This window comes from Rhinolophus ferrumequinum, chromosome 23 (genome assembly GCF_004115265.2).
Source record: "Rhinolophus ferrumequinum isolate MPI-CBG mRhiFer1 chromosome 23, mRhiFer1_v1.p, whole genome shotgun sequence".
Taxonomy (NCBI): domain Eukaryota; kingdom Metazoa; phylum Chordata; class Mammalia; order Chiroptera; family Rhinolophidae; genus Rhinolophus; species Rhinolophus ferrumequinum.
In genome coordinates, this window is record NC_046306.1 from 38545866 (window position 1) to 38571589 (window position 25724).

The 25724-nt window shown below is 39.6% G+C and overlaps 1 protein-coding gene across 1 annotated transcript in view; it reads left to right on the forward strand.

Annotated features, from left to right (window-relative positions):
* The first annotated feature begins 15194 nt into the window (after window positions 1–15194).
* The window catches only part of ZNF133 (zinc finger protein 133), a 28750-nt gene continuing 18220 nt past the window's right edge, over window positions 15195–25724 (forward strand). Inside the window, exon 1 of the mRNA XM_033095427.1 lies at window positions 15195–15546. The gene's annotated coding sequence lies outside the window, so the exon portion shown is untranslated. The remainder of the gene's footprint in view (window positions 15547–25724) is intronic.

Consider the following 25724-nt stretch of genomic DNA (forward strand, 5'->3'; position numbering starts at 1 on the left):
TTCCTCTCTTTTCTATAAATTCAAGTAAATCTAATATGTAAAATCTTTAAACTAGCATGACTAATATATCAATTTTGTAAAACTATAGCAAAGTGGTTAAGAGTCTGAATTCTTGATTCAGATTGCTAGCATGACCCTAGAAAGGTTACCCACTGCTTTGTGTGAGTTCATCTATAAAATGAGATTAATTGTCCTTAGTTTATAGTTTACAGATAATCCATGTAAAGCTTTTGGCACAAGGCTAAAATTAGCCATAATTATCTTTCCTTCCATCTCCATCATTCATATCTGTAAATGATATTCACCAAATGTTAATGAATATTGTTTCTGAGTGATGGGATTTGGGGTGATTCCTTTCTTCTTCATGCAATTCTGTATTGCTTGATTTTCTTGTCATGGAGATCTTGGTGGCCTTCCTCATAGAGATGTAGGGAAGATTTAGTTCTCTCAAAGGTTTTAGGAAAATTATCAACTAATGTATGTAAAACACTATGTGCCTGGCACATGGTAAATGCATAATAGTGATTATTCTTGGTATTAATAATCCATTAGGAGAAAGTTCCAGAAATCTATATACGAACAGGAACTGGTGGCTCTAATAAGACAAGGGTGAGAAATTTGGGGAAATTTGGTTCACTCTTGTAACCCATTATTATATATCATACTGTATAAAACTGTTGTTTGTATAGATTTTAAGAGTAGAGAAGGAAATGAGATGATCTACCTTCATTTTAGCCCTGGAATAACAATCTTGGAGCCTATTTTTATTTCTTGTTGGATGGGGAAGTTTGGGGCCAACTTCAGTAAGATGCAACAAAATATTTTTAATATCAACTCTTGGTCTGTTTCTCCCCAATTCTTCTCTCCCCTTTCCAATTGATGTTACTAACCTAACGGGAAGTCTGCACACCCAGGCAATTCAGGGTTGGTGAGGCAACGTGCTTGGTGAAAGCGAGAGACTTCACCCAGGATAGATGGACTTCAATGCTTCGATACTTGGGTTTGTTTTACAAATATCCCAGTGTCTTGAAAGAACTTAGATAGGGGAGTTGTGGGAAAACACCTGATTTAGCCTATATCTGAGAATGAGGATGACACAAAGCTTCTTTACTATGATGTGTTGTTGTTTTTTTTTTTTTTAAATTGGGGACTATTGGGGAACAGTGTGTTTTTCCAGGACCCATTGGTCGTTGTCCTTCAATCTAGTTGTGGAGGGTGCATTTCAGCTCCAAGTCCAGCTGCCATTTTCAATCTTTAGTTGCAGGGGGCGCAGCCCATCATCCCATGCGGGAATTGAACTGGCAACCTTGTTGTTCAGAGTTCGCGCTCTAACCAACTGAGCCATCAGGCCACCCCTCCAGAAGCTCAGCGGCAGCTTGTTGTCTTCAATCTAGTTGTGGAGGGCGCAGCTCCCTGGCCCATGTGGGAATCAAACCAGCAACCCTGTTGTTGAGTCACACTCTAACCAACTGAGCCATCTGGCTGCCCCTGATGTTTCTTTAATGATACCAGCTTAGCTAAGTTCCCAGTGACTCTTTTGGTCTTAATTTTCTCATCCTTATTCACAAATTTAACTGCCTCTCCCTATGTAAATATCGGGGTGATTTCTGATTTTGTCCTATGTATAATTCCTTTACTGCAAACTGATTTTGAAATCTCATGGCACATTAGAACATGTCCCTGCCTCCAATACTATTCATGGACTGAGTCAAAGAGTTTGCTGGCATCCTTGCTGACACATGCATTCTTAACGTTTTGGGGGACAGTCCCATGTGACTTTTCTCAGAATGTTGTTCAGTGCTTCCCATTTTTGCCTCGTGGCAGAACAAAGAAAAGTGATGATATGTGTAGGTCTCACTAGAGTGGAAAGAAATGCTGCTTCTGGGCAGAAGCCACCAGCCTAGAGGCTACAGGCCCTGTACACCGGCTATTCCAATGTCCACTCTAACCCTGAAGTCCCAGGGAATTGAGTTCTTCCATTATTTTTCTTCATAGACCTCCTATTTTGAATGTTTTTGATCTACCAAACAATTTACATATTTAGAGGAAAACGTGTTTTTTCTCTTTAGAAAGTACACACACAACTACCATGTCTGAGCGGTTATGCTACTGACTGATAACCAGTGAAACTAGATGTGTAAACTACTTAAAACAGTGACTGAAATAGCAAATATTCTGGCTATGTTAGCTATTATGATTATGTAATAACAGCCAAAAGCCGAGGGTGGGGGAACTATTTTTTTTAGCCTGTGCTGCCTTGTGGAAAATTAATGTGTCACTCCTATTTGACATTTGAAATATGTATTGAAAATAATAATAATTCAAAGGTAACTCTGAGCATACCTGGAGGCCTAGGAGCTCCAGCTTGGGGCCAATTGCTGTAAGCTTTGAAATCTTCCACTCTTGGGGGTCACTCTACCCTCATATGGGACTATGATTCTCCTTCATCAAGGGTGTTGATGTGTGTACCTCTGTGCAACCCTCCAACCTTTCTTACCACGCAATGAAAACAAATGTTTCCTATAAACTAATTCTTCCATATATATGCATATAGTTCATATCAACTGTTTCTAAGGCCAAAGGACTTCTCAAAAAGAAAAAGCGAATTGCATTTATGTTAAGTTCTAGGACAGAAATTACTAACTAGTGATGCTTTTGCGGCCGTGTGGATGAGGATTCACTAACAAGGGACAAGAGGGAACTTTCTGGAGTGATCAGGACATTCTACATCTCGAGAAGAGTTTGGGTTTCATGGGCATCTGCATTTGTCAAACTTCTTTAAGTGGTACACTTGAGATTTGTATATTTGATTGTGAATTTTACTTAAAAAAGGACTATAAACAAATATCAAACTCTAGTTAATGATATGCATGGTGATGTGTTTACTGGTGAAATAAATTGGTATCTGAAACTTTGAAATAGGTTAAAAATTAGACCAATGGATGGAGGCATAACAGACAGAGGCTGTGTGACAAAAATTAAGTAAAATGTTAACTGAGGTAGGCATCTGGATATTCACTGTATGATTCTCCCAACTTCTATTAGAAAATTCTCATGGTAAAATGTTAGAAGGAGAAGAATTAAGGTAGAGTCAGTTATTTACCTTTAGAAATGCTGTTAATCCAGCTTATTCAACTTTCAAGAGTCTATTATACTTTGTAAAAGGGCATTTATTATAGTTCTAGCCAAAGAAGTCTGCATAGTAGAAAGCTAGTACCTTGGTGGTACATTTCTCTACTGGTACATGGCTGGATGGTAATACATTGCAGACACATTCTTCTCCCCCTTAGTCTTGCTGACGAAGGGCAAGGAGTGCAATGCATTCGTCTAATGAACTCCGTACATGGTGTGTGGTGAGCATTAGTGTGTTAACAGCAGGGTTTTAGAACCAAACGGGTTCAGATTTAGGTTCTGCAACTTACTGGCTGGCTGCAGGACCTTGGGGAAATTACCTACCAGCTCTGGACTTCCGTGTCTCCATCCATAAAAAGGGGGTATGAGGGTTCAATGACATGTGGATAAAGCCCAGTATCGGGCTCCTGGAAGAGCTTTAAAATAGTAGCCCATACCTGAGATTGAGTCACACCTGGGTCATCAGGCCCTCGAAGAAATACTGGGAAGCAAAATCCCAATGGAATCACTAGATAGTGACTGTTCATTCTCACTGCGACTGAAGTATCTTGTCAGCTCATTCCCAGGACAGACTTCATTTGACTGCTCCTTCTGACATTTGCTTTATACATACCTCCCTGTCATTTACAACATGCCTCCTGTAGAACGACCGTGCCAAGTGTGGGCCACTAGCAGGAGCATCTTCCCTACTAGGGAGCTCAAGTTCCTGAGTCACAATCTGTATCTTATCAAATCCCTGGCATATTCCAGTTTGAGAAGCTCTGGTCTACATTAGATGGATTTTCTGATGACTCCAGTTGCCCACTGATAATCTCACTTGTCTTTACCACCAGTCTTTCACTCTCTTTATCTTCTTATTGCCCTAAGCTCTTCATTCTTTAAGGATCTACTCCTTTCTGCCTCCAGCATTACTGTCGTTTAAAAAAATCTAATCATGATGCTCAGTCTTTCTTAACTATGAATATGATAAAAAAATTAACTTATTCAGGGATAATTCGCTTTTCTGAAAATATTCAATGTATGGGTACATGGCTGCATTATTTAAGTAAAAAATTAACACATCAATAAAGTTCCTTTTCTCAGCAATTCGGTTTTGTCTTTTTATGATTTCGTAAGTTCACCAATGTGCAGGATTGAGTCTGGACACCTCAGCCAGACGGGGAAGGAAGTTCCTGGTGCCCCAGCCTCCCTCAGCAGCCTTGCCTCCTGCCACTCCCCACCTCATGTTCCATTCTCCAAACCATCACAGCTCGCTGCACATCTGAATAGCCCTGGTTACACTGTTATCAGGAATTTGCACATCTATCTCTTACTGCTCCCTGGAAATACTTTCTCTTTTAAAATAGCATTCTATTTAAATGCCTAATGCCAGATGGAAAATATGGAAGGAGTGCTGGTAACAGAAAATTATAGTTTTGTAAACCATCAGAGTACAGACTGGTGTAGGCAAGGGTCATTAATGGGTGTATGGTCGTAAAGTGTCTCCTCTGAGATGGTGTTAGGTACAAAGGAAAAAATAGTAACTGTACAAGGTAGAAATCAGGCACTACCAAATGTGATACCCTAGGAAAAAACTCCATTCATGTCAGTACTGACTAGAATTGTAAAGCCTGAATCTAAACATGTGGGAATGTTAGACAAACCCCAAGTAAGAAATACTCAGATGTTAAAAAGAATGTCCCTATTCTTCAAGAATGTTATAAAGGAAAAAAAAAAAAGGAAATATTCCAGATTAAAGAAGACTAGGGACATGACAACTAAATCTAAAATTCTAGACTGGACCCTGTACCAGAGGGGGGAAATTCTCATAAAATACATTATGGGTTCAATTGTCAAGTTTGAATATGGATCGTAGGTTATGTAAAAGTGTTGCATCGGTGTTAAATTTACTAAACTGCATGACTACTGTGGTATACACTGACGTATCTAAGTGTCAGTGATGTTTGCAGCTTATTCAAAAATGGTTCTGGAGAAGAGTACATGTTTAAAAAGTATATATATATATATGTATATATATATACTTTTTAAATAATTTTATAAATATGTAAAAATAAATACATAAAATTATATAATTATATACAAAGTGTGATAAAAAAATACAATAAATGCTTACATTTTAAAAAATTTATTACAGTAAATGGCACATTGCCATTAATCCCCCAGAAAATACACTTCTATTCTCCCTCACTTCAAACACACTTATCCCATCATTCTTGCCACTTTCTGAAGCAGTTCTGGAAGTCCTCTTTCTTGAGTGTCTTTACTTCATCCTCTATCATGACAATGCTCCATGTCACACATTGCTGCTGTTACGGCAATTTCTATCAAATAAAAACATTATGGTGTGTTCTTACCCACCTTATTCACCAGATCTAGCACTGTGCGACTTCTGGCTCTTCTCCAAATTCAAAATGATCATGAAAGGTAAATGTTTTGAATTGATTCAGGACATCGAAGCAGCCACACAGCACAACTAAAGATACTCACAAAAGAGGACTTCCAGAACTGCTTTAGAAAGGGATGAAAATAATGGGATACGTGTTTAAAGTGAGGGGGAGTATTTTGAGGGGGATTAATGGCAATGTGTCTTTTACTGTAATAAATTTTTAAAACATTTACCGTATTTTTTTATCACGCCATATATGTGAGTGTGTGTGTGTGTATTCACACTACACACACACACACACACAGTGCCAAAAAAAATGCATACACATTTTAAGAAAGGAAAAAAATATTAAAATTTTAATACTCAATATATACCAATAACAAAAGGTGAATACAAGCCACGTTTGACTTCTGTTACAAGAGGGGCTCAAAGTAGTTACCATCAGTGTAATTTTAATAGTTTTTTTCTTTCTTAAAATATGTATACATTTTTTTGGCACCGTGTGTGTGTGTGTGTGTGTGTGTGTGTGCAAAAGTAGCACATGGAAATGTGTGTGTATATATATATATATATTTCCGTGTGCTACTTTTGCAACTTTCTGTAAGCTTACAATTATTTCCAAATAAAGTCTAAAAAAGTATTTCTTTCTAAATTAAAAAAATTCTACTCAATGAAATGTTTCTCTAAGCAAAAGTAAATCACACACTATCAGGAACAAAATTGCAGTAAAACTTGTGAGAAACCACCTGGTAAAAAGTTAGACTAGAAGGCAATTGGGGGAAAATGTGGAAGCAGCAGTCATGAACCCTAGCTAACAGGTACTGAGCTCTAACCACTTCACAAGTTTTATCACAATTTCACTATTTTCCATGTCGTTCATTTACGCCTTTGTTTGTTTGCTATTTTTTCTAACTTGGGTTAAAGGCTTTATTTTCTTACCGTTTTAATCTTTTCTTTCAATAATAAAATCAGTTGATAGTGGATTTGCTATGATCAGAATCCTGGTTTTCATATATAGCATTATTGTTGTTTCTGACATAAAACAAAAACTACTGAGGCTAAAAAAAAGACTGAGATTACTATATGCTATATGCACTACTGCAAAATTTCCTAAAGTTGTTCATTGAAGGGGAAATGTCACTTGTTTTAGAATCTTAGAAAGGAAAAAGAGTGTTTCATTGTAGCTGTTCATCAAAGATTGAAAGCTAGTACTTGTGGATAGGGCAGAATGAATCCATAGAACTGTTACATGATTAGTTAAAAGAGGTTCCATTTTTCAGAGTTCAAGAAAAATTCTTGAATTGGAGCCAACAAGGTTTTGGCCTAAAGTGGTCATTCAAAGTTCATGGTTTTTAGTAATTTTAGCTAAAAGGACATAACATTCAGTTTTATTATCTTCTAAGTAAGTGCTACTGTAAATGAAATATTTGCCTTTTCTTGTCCCTCTGTTTGGTCCTTCCTTTTCCTAAAATGATGGGATGATCACACAAATAATAGCCAAATTATCAGATTTTCAGTTCTACATCTCCATGTTTTCAGAGTCATTCAGTCATTCTCATAGGATTTCTGTTTTCTAACAGAGTCACTTCAATTTCCTTTTGATATTATGTATCTGTGGTTTGAATTGATGGGTCAAAGTATTTAATATCCTATTAACAATACACTGAACAGCAGCAACAATTAGGAATAAAGATATAAATAGCCTAACTAACATTTGTAGAGGATATTTCAGCTAACTTCCTATTTGGTCAAACCATGTCACATAAAAGAAAATTTGACAGCTGAGTTTGTCCTACCTGGGATAACCAATTGGCTTGTTTGTGAACTTTATTATTCATAAGCATTTATCCAAAAGTGATAGCGAGCACACAAATGACAACTTGTTTGGTCTATAAATATCCCAAAGCAATTCCTTGTCCAGTATCTTTGCAGCAAGTAATTTAAGGCTTTTCTGTTGTTTGCATAGCAGACCCAGATTACAGGGGCCACAATTGCTATCATAAGGGACAGGTGTCACATGTATCCCACTAAATTCAAGCATGCAAAACCTAGGGAGAAACCTGGACACAAAGCAATGGAAACCAGTTATCTCCAACTCCTCCTGGGAAGTCTGCACTTCAACAGGCACATTGATGAGAGAGGATTAAGTCATTTGAGATCTCACCAAGGAGTATAGACATATTAAACCAAATAATGACATAAAACCATTCCTCAGGGGCAGATTCCATCCTCTCTCCAAGACCAACATTGTGTGGCGATCATACCTTGACATGAATACATTAAGCCAGGAGAGGTAAACCAGAGCAAATTTGGTGCATTCTATATTTCTTAGATGTCAGAAAGTCAATATAACAAAATGTGCCTAAGGTTCATTCAACCATAATAAGGACATTGAATGTTATGCTATTAATTATATCCTGCAATTTAACATCAGCACAATTATGTATTACAAGGTTTTACAGAAAAGCTAATATACAGTATAGCCGAAATATTCATGCTATATTTTCAAAGATAATAGTAATACCAACTGCATGCCTATAAAACTTTTAACTCATTAAATGAACTTATTTTACCGAATATCACTTGCCTGTGAGGTGTATTTTTGTGAGTCAAGATGAAACATTAATTAACTTTTTCTATGGATCAGTCTTATCACAATCGTAACTGATGACTTTTTAGTAGGATGCCCAACTGAGGTACCTATCTCATTGGTATTGCAGAGAAAGGGTGACAAACCCAACACTTAAAGTTCCTTATGCAGCTATGGCCTTAATAATTTTTTTCACCAACTTTACTAGGTAAAATTTATTATATGCATTTAGAAAAATGCATATAAATAATGTATATAATTTGGTGAGCTTGGACATATGTACGAGTACACACTCATGTTACTATCATCATAATCCAGATAATAAACACATTCATCATCTCCAAAAGTTATCTTGTGCCCTTTTATGTTGTGTGTAGTAAGAACACCTAGCACGAGATATACCCTCTCAACAAATTTTTAAGTGCACATTACCTTATTGTTAAGTATCGGCTCTATGTTATTTGGTAGATCTCGGGACTTACTCATCTTGTATAACTGTAACTTTATACCCATCGAACAACTCCCCGCATTCCCCTCCCCCAGTCTCCTGACAACCATCATTCTTTTGTCTACCACTGTACCTTTGACTATGTTAGATGCCTCAGATAAATAATGTAGTATTTGGCCTTCTGAGACTGACTTAGTTCACATAACATAATGTTTTTTTTCCTGGTCCATCCATGTTATTACAAATGACAGGATTTCCTTCTTAAGGCTGAGTTGCCTTACTTATTCTAAAAAGTAGCTGCCTATGTAAAGCATTAGTCCTAGAATTAGAATTACCAGAAAAATAAATACAAATTTTGTGATTAAAAGTAATTACCAAATGTACTTGCTCTGCTGGCCATGATGGAATGATTGGTACCAGATCTTCAGTCCCATCATAAGTAATCATAACACTGGAGAAGGTATGAGATAACTATTTTCAGATAACTCATAAATGAGTCCCACATCTTCCCTGGCTAACTGCCAGGCTTGACAATTCCTGACTATGATACAGGGTAGTGGTGCCAGAGCATACTGGTCCCACTAAGGTGAGAAGGCAGAAAAGCGTTTGGGACGGTAAAGAAAATGAAATTTGTAGAGCACATCAGAGGGGAGGAAACTGTGTAGAGGGGGCAGAGCCTGTCCTTGGCTGAGGATGGGCTTTACCTGTGGAGGGTGAACTATGCAAGGATTACCAGAGCACAGCTGCTATGGGGTTAAGAGAACAGAAATACTAAAAGCTGAACAGGGCTGGCAATTGTAGAAGTTCTGACCTAGCCAGAGTGGATAGATTTCATTAACACCTCAATCATTCATCTGAGAAACCAGAAAGGCCATGCCACAGCAGTAAAAACCACACCTTATGGAAAGATCTTCTCTAGACACACTAATTGAAACTAAAATAAAGACTTAATATCTGTATGGGTGAAAGAACTTGGAGTTTGAGTCCTGCCAAGTTAGAAGAGCTTGATAAATACCTTGAACTTTCAAAGATCTGCCCTATTGCCACATAAAATGAAGCCTACACAAGTTCAAAATGACCAGCCAGTAATTAAAACTACCTACAAGAACAAAAAACATTCTTCAGAGGAAAATAAGAGAATTTAGTCTTACCAACAAAAATTCCCAGCTTAAAAATTTTAAATTACTGAACACACAGAAAAACAGGAAGTATGATCCATAGTCAAGAAAGAGAAAGCAGTTAACAAAAACAGACCCTGAGATGGCCCAGAGGTTTTAGCAAACTGACTTTACAACAGCTGTTGTAAACATATTAAAGGAAAATACGGGGGCGGCCGGATGGCTCAGAGCAAGAACTGAGCTCTGAACAGCAGGGTTGCCGGTTCAATTTCCACATGGGCCAGTGAGCTGTGCCGACCACAACTAGATTGAAGACAATGAGCTGCCATTGAGCTTCCGGAGGGGCGGACTGATAGCTCAGTTGTTAACAGTGCAAGCTCTCAACAACAAGGTCCAATTCCCACATGGGATGATGGGCTGCGCCCCCTGCAACTAAAGATTGAAAACGGCAACTGGACTTGGAGCTGAAATGCACCCTCCACAACTACACTGCAGGATGACTTGGAGCTGACGGGCCCTGGAGAAATACACTGTTCCCCAATATAATTTAAAAAATAGTAATTTTTCTCTCTTTAAAAAGAAGGAACATATGTACCCAATGAGTGAACAGATGGGAGGAACCTCAGGTGAAGATTATAAATTATGAAAAAAGAGCAAAGTGCTAATTCTAGAACTGAAAAGTATAATATATAAAATTTAAAAATTCACCAGATGGGCTTAAGAGATTGAATATAGCAAAAGGAAGGTCAATGAACTTGAAGACAAATCAACAGAAATTAACCAATCTGACAAACAGAAAAAAAAATACTGGAGAAAATTGTACAGAGCCTCAGTGAACTATGGGACAACCAAATGGTCTAATATATGTGTAATTAGAGACACAAAGGGAGAATAAATTGAGAAAGGGGCTGAAAATTACTTAAAGATACAACAGCCAAATTTGAAACATCAGAGTGGGAATTAGAGTGTGGGAAAGGAAAAGAAGGGTTACTTAAGCAATCAGTTATCTAGGTCACCCAGGGCTTTCTGAAAGAGGGACCTTCACGGATGGGGCAGTCTGGTTCCTTATCTACTTCTGTAGCTGGTAGCTTTGTCATACAGCTGGCAATATTTATTTGAGATGGATGTCTCTGAAATGCATGCTTTGGCAATAAAAATCTTAATGTTAAGTACTGACACTACAATGTAAGATTTATTTTTTTCTTAATTTCCTTATAATACAGCCAACTCTTTAAATGTAATGCCATAAGATAGGGGTTCATAACATAAGGGGTTGGACAATTAAGTTTGCGAACTCATCCTAGAAAAAGTGCTCGTTACTGAATATCACCACAGTCACCTTCTAAGTACTCCCCTTGGGAAGCTATGCACTGATGCCAGTACCTAACCACCCTACAAAGCAATTTTGGAACTCTTTTTCTGGAAGGGCCATCAGAGCTGTCATCGTATTACTCTTGATGTCCTGAATGTCATAAAAAAAACTTCCTTTCAGTATTTCCTTTATCTTCGAGTAAAGAATGAAGTCATTGAGGGCCAGATCAGGTTAGTAGGGAGGGTGTTCCAATACAGTTATTTGTTTACTGGCTAAAGACTCCCTCACAGACTCCCTGTGTGAGCTGGTGCATTGTCGTGATGCAAGAGCAATGAATTGTTGGTGAAAAGTTCAGGTCATGTAACTTTTTCATGCAGCCTTTCAGCACTTCCAAATAGTAAACTTGGTTAACTGTTTTTCCAGTTGGTACAAATTCATAGTGAATAATCCCTCTGATACCAAAAACATTGTTGCAACAAGTTCATGAACTTAATTGTCAGACCTTGTATATGAAAGTTAAAGGTATGAATACCAAGAGACTGGGGCTTCTTGTTTCCTCACAGGGCATATTAGTGCCACTCTTTTCTGTTTCATGCACTGAAAACCACGATTTTGACCAATCTGGAGAAGGCAAGCACTTGCCCATGATCACATAGTCAATTGCAACCAAATGTCCCCAGGCACACCTGTTGGCTTAGAATACAAGAAAGCCAAGTAGGAGAAAGGTATTAATTGCCTCCCTCTGACATTTGACACACAATTTCTTGGGCAGCCTTAGCCACACAGAGCTGGTGATCATTTAAATTAGGCCAACTGAAAAAGAAGCACGAATAGAGAGACTGTGTAAGCTAGAGAAGGAAAGCCCAGGGAGAGGAAGTGCTGTTTCCCAAAAGGGAAAGGAGACAAAGTATACCAGAAATCCCTCTCTTGGGTAAAGGTGAAAGTCTGGAAAGAAGGCAAGGCCAGGCAGTCTGAACAGCAGCCTAGGAAGCAAGTAGTTTCCTCCCTAATGCCTCAACGAGGTCTCCTCCTTCCTGACCTGCTGACTGCTGTGCCAACTGCACTCAACGCCCCCCCCCCCACACACACACAGCTGGACAGGGGCCCAGGAGATGTTGTGGCTCCTATTAGACAGCTCTGCTGGGGAATAAATTTTGGTGTGGAAAAATGGAATTCCTGCTCATGGGGGGTGGAAAATGAGGCAATTCTAGGAAATGGCTTAAGCTGCCATTTTAGAACTCAGAGCTAAACTGGGTAGGAGAAGCCACAGTGTGGCACCTCTGAAGAGTGAACTCTCAGCAGTGGCAAAGGGGATGAGTAAGGGAAGGGAACCTCAGATCAGCAGACAGCACATTAAGTCTACTCCCTAATAGGTGGATGAAAAATCTCTCCCACTTGAAGCAAGAATATCTAGGAAGAAAATCCAGCCTGGAGAAAAAGCTTGAAGTTTACACACCGCTCTTCCTCCCTCCCCCACCCCCCCGCCATACACACACACCCCTATCTAATTATTCTCAACTGTACAAAAACAAACAAAAAAACCCATCCGACTATCCCGAGGGATGAGAGGGAGACATGGAAAAGCAAATCGTTGTTGTCAAGTCCAATCCTATGGCACAGGTCAGTTATGCCTGGCAGCTATTGCATCCATTGCCTTTTCTGCATTTAAGGGATTTAAGCTGCTCAGTGGGTCAGATTTTAGGTTGTAAGGGAAGCCATTGTTACGCAGTGAGACCAGTCTGCTGGTAGTTCTTCAGCGTCACCTCTCTGTATTGATTTTTCTGAGCAGCATTCTACAGCCTCCACACCTTCTAGATGAAATCCAGTCACAACCCTGAATGCCAGAAAGCCTGCTATGCCAAACACAGTTCTCACTGTTGTCAGACTTGCCCACAGCTCAAAGTGAGGAGCAAGTAGGCTGCCCTGAGGAAGAGAGGTAAAATGTCTAGATCCTGCTTTTGAATCCTGGTACTTGTATTCCAAAACCATTAACTCAGTTCTCTATCCAACCAGAACCACATGTTTACCATCTAGGTCCTATTCTGGCTATTATGGGGTTTACAAGCAAAAATAGAGTTCCTAACCTTGAGGTGTTTTAAATTTAGGACAACTACACATAAAAATCAAACATCTCAGTTTTAGGAATGGGAAGATTACTTGATCTAACTTACTAGCTTTAAGGATCTGAGCCCTGACTGGACTAAATCTTTGCTACTTAATGTGGTCTGATGTTGACAAGCTTAGTCAGCATCATTTGGAAGCTTGTTAGAAATGCTAATGCTGAGGCTCCACCCCAGTCATGCTGCTTCAGACTTTGCATGTTTACAAGATTCCAGATGATATGTATGCACATTAATATGAAAAGCACTGGGTTAAATAATCTCCCCACATACACAGTTCAGTAACAGCAACAATTAACCAACAACTAAACTTGATTTTCCAAAACAGGGTCTTTTCTCTACATTATCACGTGACACTTTCCTTTCTTGGGGTGAAAGCAGCTGTTACAAATAATGGATGCCAGGGCCCCACCCCAAACTCATAATCTTTTGGAGGTGGTGTTCAGGCACTGTATTTTTAAAAGCTCCCAGGGACAGCCAGGGAGATTCCTCTGAATCTCAAGAAGTCACCATAGGATAGAGATCAAGGAAGGTTTCATGAAACATAGCTGGGAATTTGGTGTTGAAAGATGGACAGGATCTGGAAGAGTTAGGAAAGAGGAGCAGGCAAGGTATTCCAGATGATGTATGGAGTGGGGTAGAGTGGGGTGGGTAGTACTGCAGGGAAGGAGGACATGGAGAAAAAGGCAAGGAGGATTTTAGAAAGCAGGCAATCCAGATTTCTACATGGAAACTCCTATTAAAATGCTGACAACTCTTTCAAATATGAAACATGAGGCTGGCCAAACCAAACATCTGTATGCCACATGTGGACAGTTAGATGGCATCCTCACCTATATGCATGGAAAAATGAGCCAGATGCAAGACCATTTGCTACTGAAAACCACCCTCACTGAATCTAGGACAACCTTCCCAGTGGCTCAGACCTTGAGACCCTGGCCTTGCTTCTTGCTCTCTTCCCACTGGCCTTTCTCCAACTCTTCACCTTGCCTGTTCCCCTCAGGGAAGCTCATACAACCCCTCATCTTGGAAGTCTCTGCTGGTCTCTTATCGTCAGGACCCTGAGATTCCAGCTATCCCTGTAGTTCGCATATAGCATCACTGCACACTTAAACATAGAAGTCCTTGCATTGCTACTTTGAACTTTGTTGTGTGTTAACAGCCAATTTCTGGGTGAATGACTGAGTTACAGGTGGGGCTGCGAGATGTCGAGATAGGGTTCTAAGACTAGGCACTTATTTGCGGCCTGCTGGGCGGAACTGAATTCATTACGAAAAAGGTAGCCTGGGGGAAAAGAAGGGAATGGATTCAACCTTCTAGAGCTAAGAAGGAATTTTATAAAATTTGCATCTCTCCCTGGTCGCTAAGACACGTGGACATTTTCTTGGTCTTCCTAGAGAAGGAGTAAGTTTAAAAAGCATACCTAAGTAGAGAATTTAGAGGGTGCCGGGGTGGAAATGCCATCCTACATGAGAAGTGGGGCTTGCTCTCGGGCTCCCCAGTTGAGGTGTCCCAGGTGGCACCAGCGCAGACCTGCTCTCAACCAAAGCCCCGAAAAAAGACCAAAGAGCCAAGCCGACAGGCGGGCTCTGCCCCAAGCTATGGCCTAAGAATGAGGTTCCTGTCCCTGCAGAAGAATGAGAGTTTGATCATAATTTGTGGACGCCAGCAGAAGAAAAAGGTCTCTGGGCACTCGCAGGTAAGTGTTCGGGTTGAGGACGTGTGCTCAGAATCTGGGTCCGCCTCGCACTGACGAGACCCTGGGAAGATTGCTGTATCTCTCCTAGCTTCGGTCTCTCCATGGGGTTAGTCGCAGTTAAAAAGGTATGTCTGCTAGCCGAGAACACGCCTGCCAGGCGCTCACAGAATACTGGGCACAGGTTTGCAAACCGTAACTGGACCCGGGAAACTTTACTACCGCACCGCATCCGATCCGCGTCAACCTCAGCATCCTAACAGTCAGTCCCCGGACGTCATTTCCGCGCGCCGAGGGCCGGGCCTGGTGCCCGACGCGGAAATTACTGCAGGCGTCACTGGGAAGTGTAGTCTTTGAGGCGAAGGTGTTAGAAGAAGGATCACGGCATGACGGAGAACTTCAGCCAGGTTCCTGTACATGTTTTGTGAACGTGGTTTTAAGAAAAAAGAGGAGGAATACAGGTGCCACAGTGGTCATTATCCAGTGACCGGAGAACGTTGCCCAGAAACAGCAACCTCGGAAGCCAATGGGAGCTGCTGGCCGTGAGCGTGCTTCTGGTTGCGCCAACCATACTGGGAGGTGTGGTCCCAGCGCCAGGCCGAGGATTCTGGGTAGTGTAGTTCCGGCGCGGTGCTGGAGTAGATCCCCAGCTGGAGGCTGAAGTGATCCCTTGTTCTTTAGTGGCGTTGGTGAGGGAGACTCCCGGGACCTTTGCCGCAACCGTGTCCTTCCCTGCGCAGAAAGGTAGGTGCTGAAAGGCTGGCCTGTGGACTGAGGCTGGGGACGGTGCTGATGGCGGGGAGAGGAGGTAGTGGTGTGGTCGCGCTGTTGTGGCTCAGGCCGTGCTCTCCCGGATGTCTTATTTGGGCTGGTGGGCGCGAATCTCCGAGGGACGTGGGTCAGCTCAGCGGTGAAGTCTAGTGGTGGTGGTGGGTGCTGGGCTCCCGCCTTTCGTCCTAGGGTTCCTGTGGGTTGGACATGTTCGGCCTTGGCCGAAACAGCGATATGAGGAGAGGGGTCGCTTATGCCACAGGTCCCCGGGTTTTGAGGAGTTGAGTAAGTAGGCTTTGGGGGCCTGATATTTCCCAGGTGGTGGAGTGGAAGCTGCCCCTGGGTCCATGTGTTTGGGTTTTTGTAGGTGGAGGCTGATAGTTTTACTTTGGGCCCAACTACCGTCCGCTTTGCAGAGGCGGGGAGCGGGGCGGGTGGGCTTGGTCAAACGTACCGGGCTTGGACTAGGTGTTGAAGTGGCCATTTTGGCACCGTCTTAGGGTCTCTTTTTGGCAGGCCGCCCCTGGGTTCGGGCCTTGGAGGATGAGGTCGGGTTGGGGCCCACTGGGCAAGTTTTCGAAGGTCCCGGGGACTGTCACTGATCACAGGACTCACAGATTCCCACATGTCTGGTGTAGTCAGGCTTTGGGATTTTAAATTCCATTTTAATTCTTTGTTACAGAGAAATTTCAAACAAAAGTAGATAGAACTTCATAGACCTGTCATCCAGATTCAATGCTTATCACCTCGTGATCACTCTTGATTCATTTCAAAATGACGCGCAGAGAATCCTTACAACTCACAGTGGTTCACCATTACTGTCCTGTTTAAGAGCATGGCCTCCTCAACCATATTTCATCCAGACTTTGTCACTTAATATCTGTGTCCCCTTTGTCAAGAGACTGACCTCACTGTTTCAATTTTCTTATCTGTAAAATGAAGGTGATAAATCACATTTCATTGGGTTGAGGATAGACTAAGGTAAAACTCTTGCAGAGCCTGAGACAGTCTCTGGTATTAACTTTCCTTATTAAGAGCAAAAGTGACACAGGATCAGCTCAGGGTCAGCGTCAGTAGCATGTCTGATATGTGGGTTCACAGCCCACATATCAGTTGTTTCCAGCAAGTTGCCCACAGTCTTTTCTTCTGTGGCAGGTCCATTCCTGATGCCTTTAAGGAAGAAGAGGCCCTACCCTGCTGGAACTTGAGTGTTTCCAGTGACTCTCCTGAACCTTTTTGTTCTTGTTCTGTGCCTCCCCCACCTACCCATCCATCCTCTACCCCTGGCAGCTCTTGCCTGCCCAAAGAGCGTTGCCTGGTGGGCAAAGAGAGGACTCCTGGGCTCCTGGAAGCCCAGCTTCAGATGGGAACCACTTACCTTTTGTATGCTGAACCACTGGTAGGTTTCCTTTGTCCACTTTGACATCTTGTGCCCAGATTGCCCCATCCAGTGATTAGAGCCCCAGCTGGTTTCCCCAGGAAACAAGGCCTGTTGTAAAGGTGACAGTTTTCACAGGGCCTATTCTTCAGACCTGGTGTCCTCGTTCCTGACTCCTCCATCCTTGCCCTAGCATGTCTTCTCTCAGCATTTGTTCAGACTGCTCATTTCCAGGGCTTGTCTACTTGTGAAGTTATCAATATTCTGTTCTCATTCTGTCTAGTGCCCTCACTGACTCTTTTCCCTGCTAGAGTAGTTTGCAGCAAATCCTCATCATGTCATTTCAGCTTCAGTAGGCATCTCTAACACATAACCACAATTTCATTGTTACACCCAACAACAAAATTAATATTTCTTTCCCCAGTTGTTTAAACAATATCTTTTATTTATTTATTTATTTTGTCAGTCAGAATAGCCCTCATCAAAGGTAGGAGAGGGAGACATATCTGGAATTTAGCATGGTTGTTTTCCCTGTCTCTGCCTCTCTTTCCTCCCGTTTCTTCTGATCTTACTGATCTAGGTTAACAGCTGCAACTACTAGTTGTGGTACAAGCTGGGCATTTTGAGTTTTCCTTGCCTCTTTCTTCTTTCCAAACCTACCTCACATTTGGTTGGCTGTTGTGTCCTCTCAGTTCCACCTATACGGTACCCCTTGATTCCTCCTCCTTCCCTTTGTCTCCGCTCCTGCATCACCCTAGCTTTCTCTCTGTTCTCCACCTTCTTGTCCTTTTTTTCTCCCACCTCCTGAGTTGGGCTCCTAAGGTATAAATAAATATAGTGGTTACCTACCAGAGGGTAAAGGGGTTGGGGGGTGGGAGATGAGGGTAAGGGGGATCAAATATGTGGTGATGGAAGGAGAACTAACTCTGGATGGTGAACACATAATGTAATTTATATATGATGTAATACAGAATTGCACACCTGAAATCTATGTAATTTTACTAACAATTGTCACCCCAATAACTTTAAAAATAAATAAATAAATAAATAAATAAACAAATATAAATGCTGCTTAACGATGGGGATGCATCCTGAGAAATGTGTTGTTAGACAATTTGGTTACTGTGCAAATATCAGAGAGTATACTTACACAAATTTAGATGGTATAAGCCTACTATACCTCTCGGCTATATGGTATAACCTGTTGCTCCTAGGCTACAAACCTGCACAGCATGTTATTGTACACAATTGTAACACAGTACTAAGTATTTGTGTATCTGAATATATTTCAACATGGAAAAGGTACAGTAAAAACACAGTATAAAAGATAAAAAATGGTACACCCGTATTTACCATGAATGGAGCTTGCGGGACTGGAAGTTGCTCTGGGTGAGTCAGTGAGTGAGCAGTGAAGCAGTGAAGGCCTTGGACATGACTATACACTACTGTAGACTTTGTAAACCATACACTTAGGCTACACTAAATTTATAAAACATTAAGGCCTTTGCACTGGCTGCTCTGTTGCCTGCGATGCTCTTTTCAAAGTTACTCACTTGGCTAATTCCCTCATATCCTTCATATTTTTACTTAATTACCATCTTGTGAGGCCTTCCCTAACCACTATTTAAAATTCTAAAACCTACCCCACTTCTGCTACTTCTTTTTTCCTTCCTGCTATATTTCTCTTCATCTTACTCATCACTTTCTGATGTACTATGTGTTTTATTTACTAATATGTCCGTCTTCTTCCCCCTAGACTTTCACATCAGTGAAGACAGATGTTTTTGTCTTTGTTCACTTCTATATCCTGTGTCTAAAATAGAGCCTGTCACACAGTTGGAGCTCAATAAATACTTACAGAATGAGTGAATAATTCAACCCTGTGTATATAGAGCTATTCTTAGAGGAATGGATGAGGCCAACTGGGATGTAGTCTCCAGAGACTCTGTCAAGAGGGACTGTTGCCACTCTCCTTGTCTCTCAGCTGATGTGGTGGTGCCGAGGAATTGAGAGTTCTCAGAGGTGGAATCAGTTGGCCTTGGTGACTGATTAGATATAGGAGGCAGGGAAATACCTGTGGTGCCTGGGTAGGCATGTGGATGATAAAGAAGGTGCTTCTATCGTTAAGAAAGCTGAGGATAGAAAAGGCACAGTGTGTCTGGAAGAGTTCTGATTATTGATGGCTGCACAACAAACCATCCCAAAACTTAGTGGCTTAGAAGAACCATCATGTTATAATCTCTCACCGTTCCTTGGGTTTACCAGGATCAGCTGGGCAGTTTTACTCTGAGTTATAGATCTGCCTTGTGACTAGTCACTTGCAGATTCCTTTGCGTTGGAACATTGGAAATAGTTCCCTCATGTATTTGACAGTTGAGTGAGTTGGCTAGAAGGCTGAGGTCAACCTGGGACAGCTGGGCCTCACTCTCTTTCCATGTAGTATCAGGGGCTCTGCCTCCTCATGGTCTCTCCGGCAGAGATATTAAACTTGTGATGTGGTATCTCAGACCTCCCAAGAGCTAAAGCCTTCTTAAGACTTAAGTCTGTAAATGGTACAGTATCACTTGTGACACATTTATTGGTTAAAGCATGAACAATTATTCCAGTTTTGAAGCTGGAATAATTTGAGCAGCCAAATAAAGTGATAATATTGTTGTAAACCATAGAATAAGATATGAATCCATACTGAATAAATAAATAAATAAATGAATAAATAAGTAAATAGGTGGGGTATAAGGGATAGTTTTTGCTTACAGAAGAATTCCACTTAATAAATTTATATTGAAAGAAGGAAATAGAACATCATCATTTGGCAAGCACCCAGTAAGAACTCTTTCAGACAGTTCCCACAAATGTATACTAAAATTATTGGATGGAAGTTTGAAGAGAAAGAGGATATTTGAATAATCTCAAAGTACCTGTCTCAAGATATTTATTAATTATAAAGGGGAAAATAGTGATTTTTACAGTGGAAAACCTCAACAGACTCTGACTTAACCACGTGATCAAGATCAAGGTTAATATCATCAGTAATGAGAAATACCAATATCATGAACCCCTGATATGGTTCACTGAAAAGACACATCACTTCTGAGGTGTACTAGCCAAAAATGGACTAACCTCCTTCTAATCATGAAAAATCATCCAACAAACTAAAATTGAGGGATATTTTTCAAAAGTATCATGTTGATGGAAGAAGAAAAGACAGTGAACTGTCATAGATTGGAGATTAAACATATACAACAACTAAAAGCATGCAATGTGGATACCTTGAGTTGAATCTTGAACCAGGAAAAAGATGTAAGTGGAAGAACTGGTGGTGACCTTTGATTAAAGAATATAGTTTAGTTAATAGTATCGTGTTGGTGTTAATTTCCTGGTTTTGATCATTGTACTATGTTTTTCTAAGACATTAACATTAGAGAAAATAGAATGAAGGTTATATGGGAAATGATATTTTTGCAGCTTTTCTGTTAAGTCTAAAATTAGTTCAAAATAAGTTAAAAATCCATCAATCTTATATTCTTGAGTTTTTTTAAGTGAGGAATGAATGTTGAGTTTTGTTCAAGAATATTTCAGCATGTATAAAAGCAACCATGGTTTTTCTGTTAACTAAAATGCTATATTATAGTAATGAATTTCCTAATACTGAACCAATCTTGAATTTCTGGGTAAATCCCACTTTGTTATGGTGAAACATTTTCTTATTGTGGTATTGCAATCTTTTAGCTAATATTTTATTTAGAATTTTGCTTCAGTATTCATAAATTATATTGGTCTATAATTTTCTGTTTTTTGAGCTATCATCAAGTTTAGGTTGTCATCAATATTTTAGATGCTTTATAAAAAGAATGAGGAAGTTTTCCTTTATTTTTCAGTGCTCTGAGACAGTATGTGGAGTATTGGGCCTATCTGGTTTGAAAGTTTGGTAGAATTCTCATACCATCTAGGGTCAATTTTGGTAAATTATATTTCCTTAGAGGTTATTCACTTCATCTAGATATACAAATTTATTTTCGTAGAGGTCTGCAAAATACTCTTATATGACTTTTTAAAAATGTGTTTTAGTGATTCAATAGTTAATTCTTCTCTGTCATTTCTTATTTTGAATATTTAGACTTTCTTTTCTTGATTAAGTTGGCCATGTTTATTTCACTAATTTTTTAAGAGATTGGATTTGATTTATTAGACTTTTTTGTTTATTAATTTCTGCTTTTATCTTTATTTAAGTGTCTAAGGCTGTACATTTTCCTCACCTCGCTATTTTAAATGAATCTCATATATATGTTTCTATTATTTTTTAGAAATTCTGTAACTTCATTTTGTGTTTTCCCTTTAACTCCTACCTATTGCCTGTGCAACATTAAGTGAACTTTTTTAAATTTTCCTCTTCCCTTTTCTTCCATTTTAGTGGCATTTCTACTTTATTAGGACAGACAGCTATATACCATTAGTATAGGAGGGAAGTCAGACAATTAAGTTCTGAACTTGTTGCAACAATGTTGCTAACCTTTTTTTATGTCAGAGGGATTATTTGTTATGAATGTGTACCAACTGGACAAACAGTTAACCAAGTTTACTATTTGGAAATACCGGAAAGGGTGAGTGGAAAAGTCAGACCTGAACTTTTCGGCAACAATTCGCGGCTGTGGCATCACAACTCACAATGCATCACAATGCACTAGCTCACATGGCACTGTCTGTGAGGGAGTTTTAGCCAGTAAACAAATAACTGTATTGGAACACCCTCCCTACTCACCTGATCTGGCCCCCAGTGACTTCTTTCTTTACCCAAAGATAAAGGAAATATTGAAGGGAAGACATTTTGATGACATTCAGGACATCAAGGGTAAAATGACGACAGCTCTGATGGCCATTCCAGAAAAAGAGTTCCAAAATTGCTTTGAAGGGTGGACTAGGTGCTGGTGCATAGTTTCCCAAAGTGACTGTACTGATATTCAGCAATGAGGTATGTAGCACTTTTTCTGGGATGAGTTTGTGAACTTAATTGTTGACCTCGTATATTTTTCTTCCTCTCTCTTCCGTACCATTTAGTGCTGGATCTACTATTAAATAGATTAAATGCTCACCATTGTTCTTTAACTGAAGTTTCCCCTATCATGTCACATGTTTAATATTCATCTTCTAGTCGTTTCCTCACAAAGAGTTCATGGCTATAGAATTCCTTGAGCTCTTGCATGTGCAAAACTTTTTTAATAGTCTTACTTAAAGAATCGTTTGGATGGATATAAAACTTTTGGTTCATAATCTCTTTCCTTAAGTTTCTTGTAAATGTAGCTCCGTTCTGTTGCCTTGCTTTGAATGACTTTTTTTTTTTTTTGCCATGTTTTTTTTACTGTGGATATATATATGTATATATGTACCATGTTTCCCTGAAAATAAGACCGGGTCTTATATTAAGTTTTGCTCCAATAGACGCATTAGGGCTTATTTCCAGGGGATGTCTTATTTTTTAATGTACAACAATCTACATTTATTCATGTACAACAATCTACATTTATTCAAATACGGTCATGTCATCTTCTGGAACACCGTCATAACATAATTCAATTCTGGCTTGAATTTCTTGCGACTCCATTTCCTGTAGAAACATTGGCCTCAATCTCTCATGTCCAGCAATAGAGCTCTCCTTAAATGAGCACTTCTTGTCCACGTAGGCTGCTCGTAGTGCATTGGCAACACAGGTATCAGTGATTTTATCCCATGAATTCTTCACCCAAGTCACGACGTCTTGCAGGCTAGCTTCACAAAATTTCCACGCTGATTTCTCTCCATTCTATTGTCAGTGTAGTCATTGATTTCCATGTGCAAATTGTCCTTGAATAGCTTGTTTATTGCAATATCAAGAGTCTGGAGATAGGCAGTCCTTCCTGCGGGAATCATTATTTGATCTAGACTTCTCTCTGCAAGGAAGTTCTTCAAGTCTTTAGCGCGGTGAGTTCTGGCTGAATCCCAGACTAGCAGAACTCTTTGGCCACCTCGCAAAACAAGTGGCAGCATTAAATTGACCCACTTCCTCATAACTGCTGTGTGCACCAGGCTTTTTCGGTTTCAAGAACATAATGCCTGCAACATGTTCAACCTTACTTTCTTTCCCTTAGTGATGATTAGAGGTGGGGCTTTCTTTCCATCCAGACGAATTGCCAAAATATAGATAACACGTGCACTTTCATAACCAGTGGAAGGAATGTAGATTGACGAGGACCCCTCTGATCAATTGTCATTTGACATCCTTGGCCCATAAACACTGCAGTTTCATCTATAGCAATCATGTTGGAGAGTTGGTATTTAGAAAAGTCGATGCCATCAACAAAGGACTTGAATGCAAGTGCACGTTTAATAACTTCAGTATCTTCCAGCTTGAACAGTGTTGTCGATCTTAGAGGCAGTTCATATCGCTGAAGGAAGCCATCCAGCCAGTGTTGTGATGCTTTGAATTCTTTTGGGGATATTTCTAACTGTGGTGCCACTGCAAGGGCAAATGCTTGAATATCAGCCCTGCGCACAACCAAGGCCTTTGCTCTCCTGTCAGCAATGCATTCACAGATGATGTCCTCCAGCTCAGGAAATAATGGTTGCCGACCTGATCCACACTTGTGTTTCTTAGCATTTCCCTCATCCACCTTTTGACTGAGGTTATCATGCTCTGCTCGCCATTTTTGGACCATTCGGAGATCCAGTTTCTTCTCTTTGCAAAAAGCTGTAAGATTCTTGCCCTGGGAGTCCTCCACGATTCGTTTCTTGTACTCGACGGAATAACTCTTTCTTTTTGTACTCATCTTGTCTGGGGGTCAAAATATTATTCCCTTTAAATCTACCATTAAATCAAGTGTTAATTGAAGACTTACAAGACAGGAGTGGCAACAAAAATGGTGACAGTTAAGAATGATGGTCCACACAAAAGCGATGAAAAATTGCAAGCACCAAAATTTAGAAAACGTTTCTTTATTTCACATGAGTACATTAAGTACTTCCATTACAACACACAGCGTATTGAATTATGAAGATTCATATTAGACACAAACACGTCCGTTTGTAATCAAGTGTGCACATTATTCGTGCATTGTGTCTGCTCTGATTGGTCATTCAGCAATAAGTTCGAGTTCATCTGTTTACATAGGTATTTATATGTTGTCCAAAGGCACCCGCTTGGGTATTTACAAATACTTAATTATAATGTATATTATCATTTTAAATATTAATGTCAATAATATTTATATTTAATTATATATTAATATATAATTAATATATATAGTTAATATATAATTAATAAATAATATATAATTAATATAATTTGTCGTGGGACAAATTATAAAATAGTACGTTATGTGTTACAGTCTGGCTGACAGTCTGGCTGACAGTCTTAACTGGGGCTTATTTTGGGGTAGGGCTTATATTATGAGCATCCTGAAAAATCATGCTAGGGCTTATTTTCCGCTTAGGTCTTATTTTGGGGAAAATACGGTATATGTTTGTGTGTGTGTGTGTGTGTGTGTGTGTGTGTGTGTACATATATATATATATATATATATATATAAAATAAAATTTACTATTTTAATTATTTTTAAGAGTATAGTTCAGCAGCATTAGGTACATTCATGTTGTTGTACAACCATCCCCACTTTCCATCTCCAGAACTTTTTTCATCTTTTCAAACTGAAACTCAGTACTTATTAAACAATAACTCCCTGTTTCCCCTTCCCCAACCCCTCACAATCATCATTCTACTTTCTGTCTATATGAATTTGATTACTCTAAGTACCTCATATAAGTAGAGCAATACAATATTTATTTGTTCTTTTGTGTCTGGTTTATTTCACTTAGCATAATGTCTTCAAGATTCATCCATGACACATGTAGCATGTGTCAGAATTGCCTTTTTAACAAACACACAAGAGGTCCCTCCTCTCTCTCTCTCTCTCTCTCTCTCTCTCTCTCTCTCTCTCTCTCTATATATATATATATATATATATATATACATATATATATGGATACTTGGGTTGCTTCTATGTCTTAGCTATTGTGAATAATGCTGCTTATAAACGTGAGTGTACAAATATATTCAAGTCCCTGCTTTTAGTTGTCTTGAGGATATATCCGTCAGTAGAGTTGGTACACCATATGATAATTTTGAGAAACCACTATATTGTTTTCCATAGTGGCTGTTTCACTGTACATTCCTACCAGCAATACACAAGTGTTGAATGAAGAGTTTGGTAAGTCTGATGTAAGTCTCATAGTATAATTTTTGCCCAGAATCACTTAGGATTTTTGTTCTTATTCAAAATATAATAGTTTTTCTAGTAGATATCTCGAAGTTGAGGGTTGTGAATCAACTTTTCCTGGGTACTCTAAAGGCCCTTTAATGTTTATATTTAGTTCATCTATTTTTCAAAAGTTTTCTTGGATTATAGTTTTAAATATAAGTTCTGTTCCCTGTTTTGTTTCTTTTCTTCAGGAACTATAATTTACACAAACGGTATTTTTTCTTTGCCTGTTTTCCACTTTATAATCCTTTTCACGTTATTTCATTGTTATTCTTTTAAGTGGTATTCCTGATCTTCAGTGCCTATATGTTTTCATTTCAATCTATTCTTCATTGGTGTCTTATAATTTACACTTCATTTTTCATATGATATCGTCTCTTTTTCTGAAGTTGTCAGCTCTCATTCTGTTTTTGTCTATTTCTGTTCTTTTGAATTTTGTTTCTAGTTTATTGAGTTATAATTGACATACAACATTGTGTTAAAAG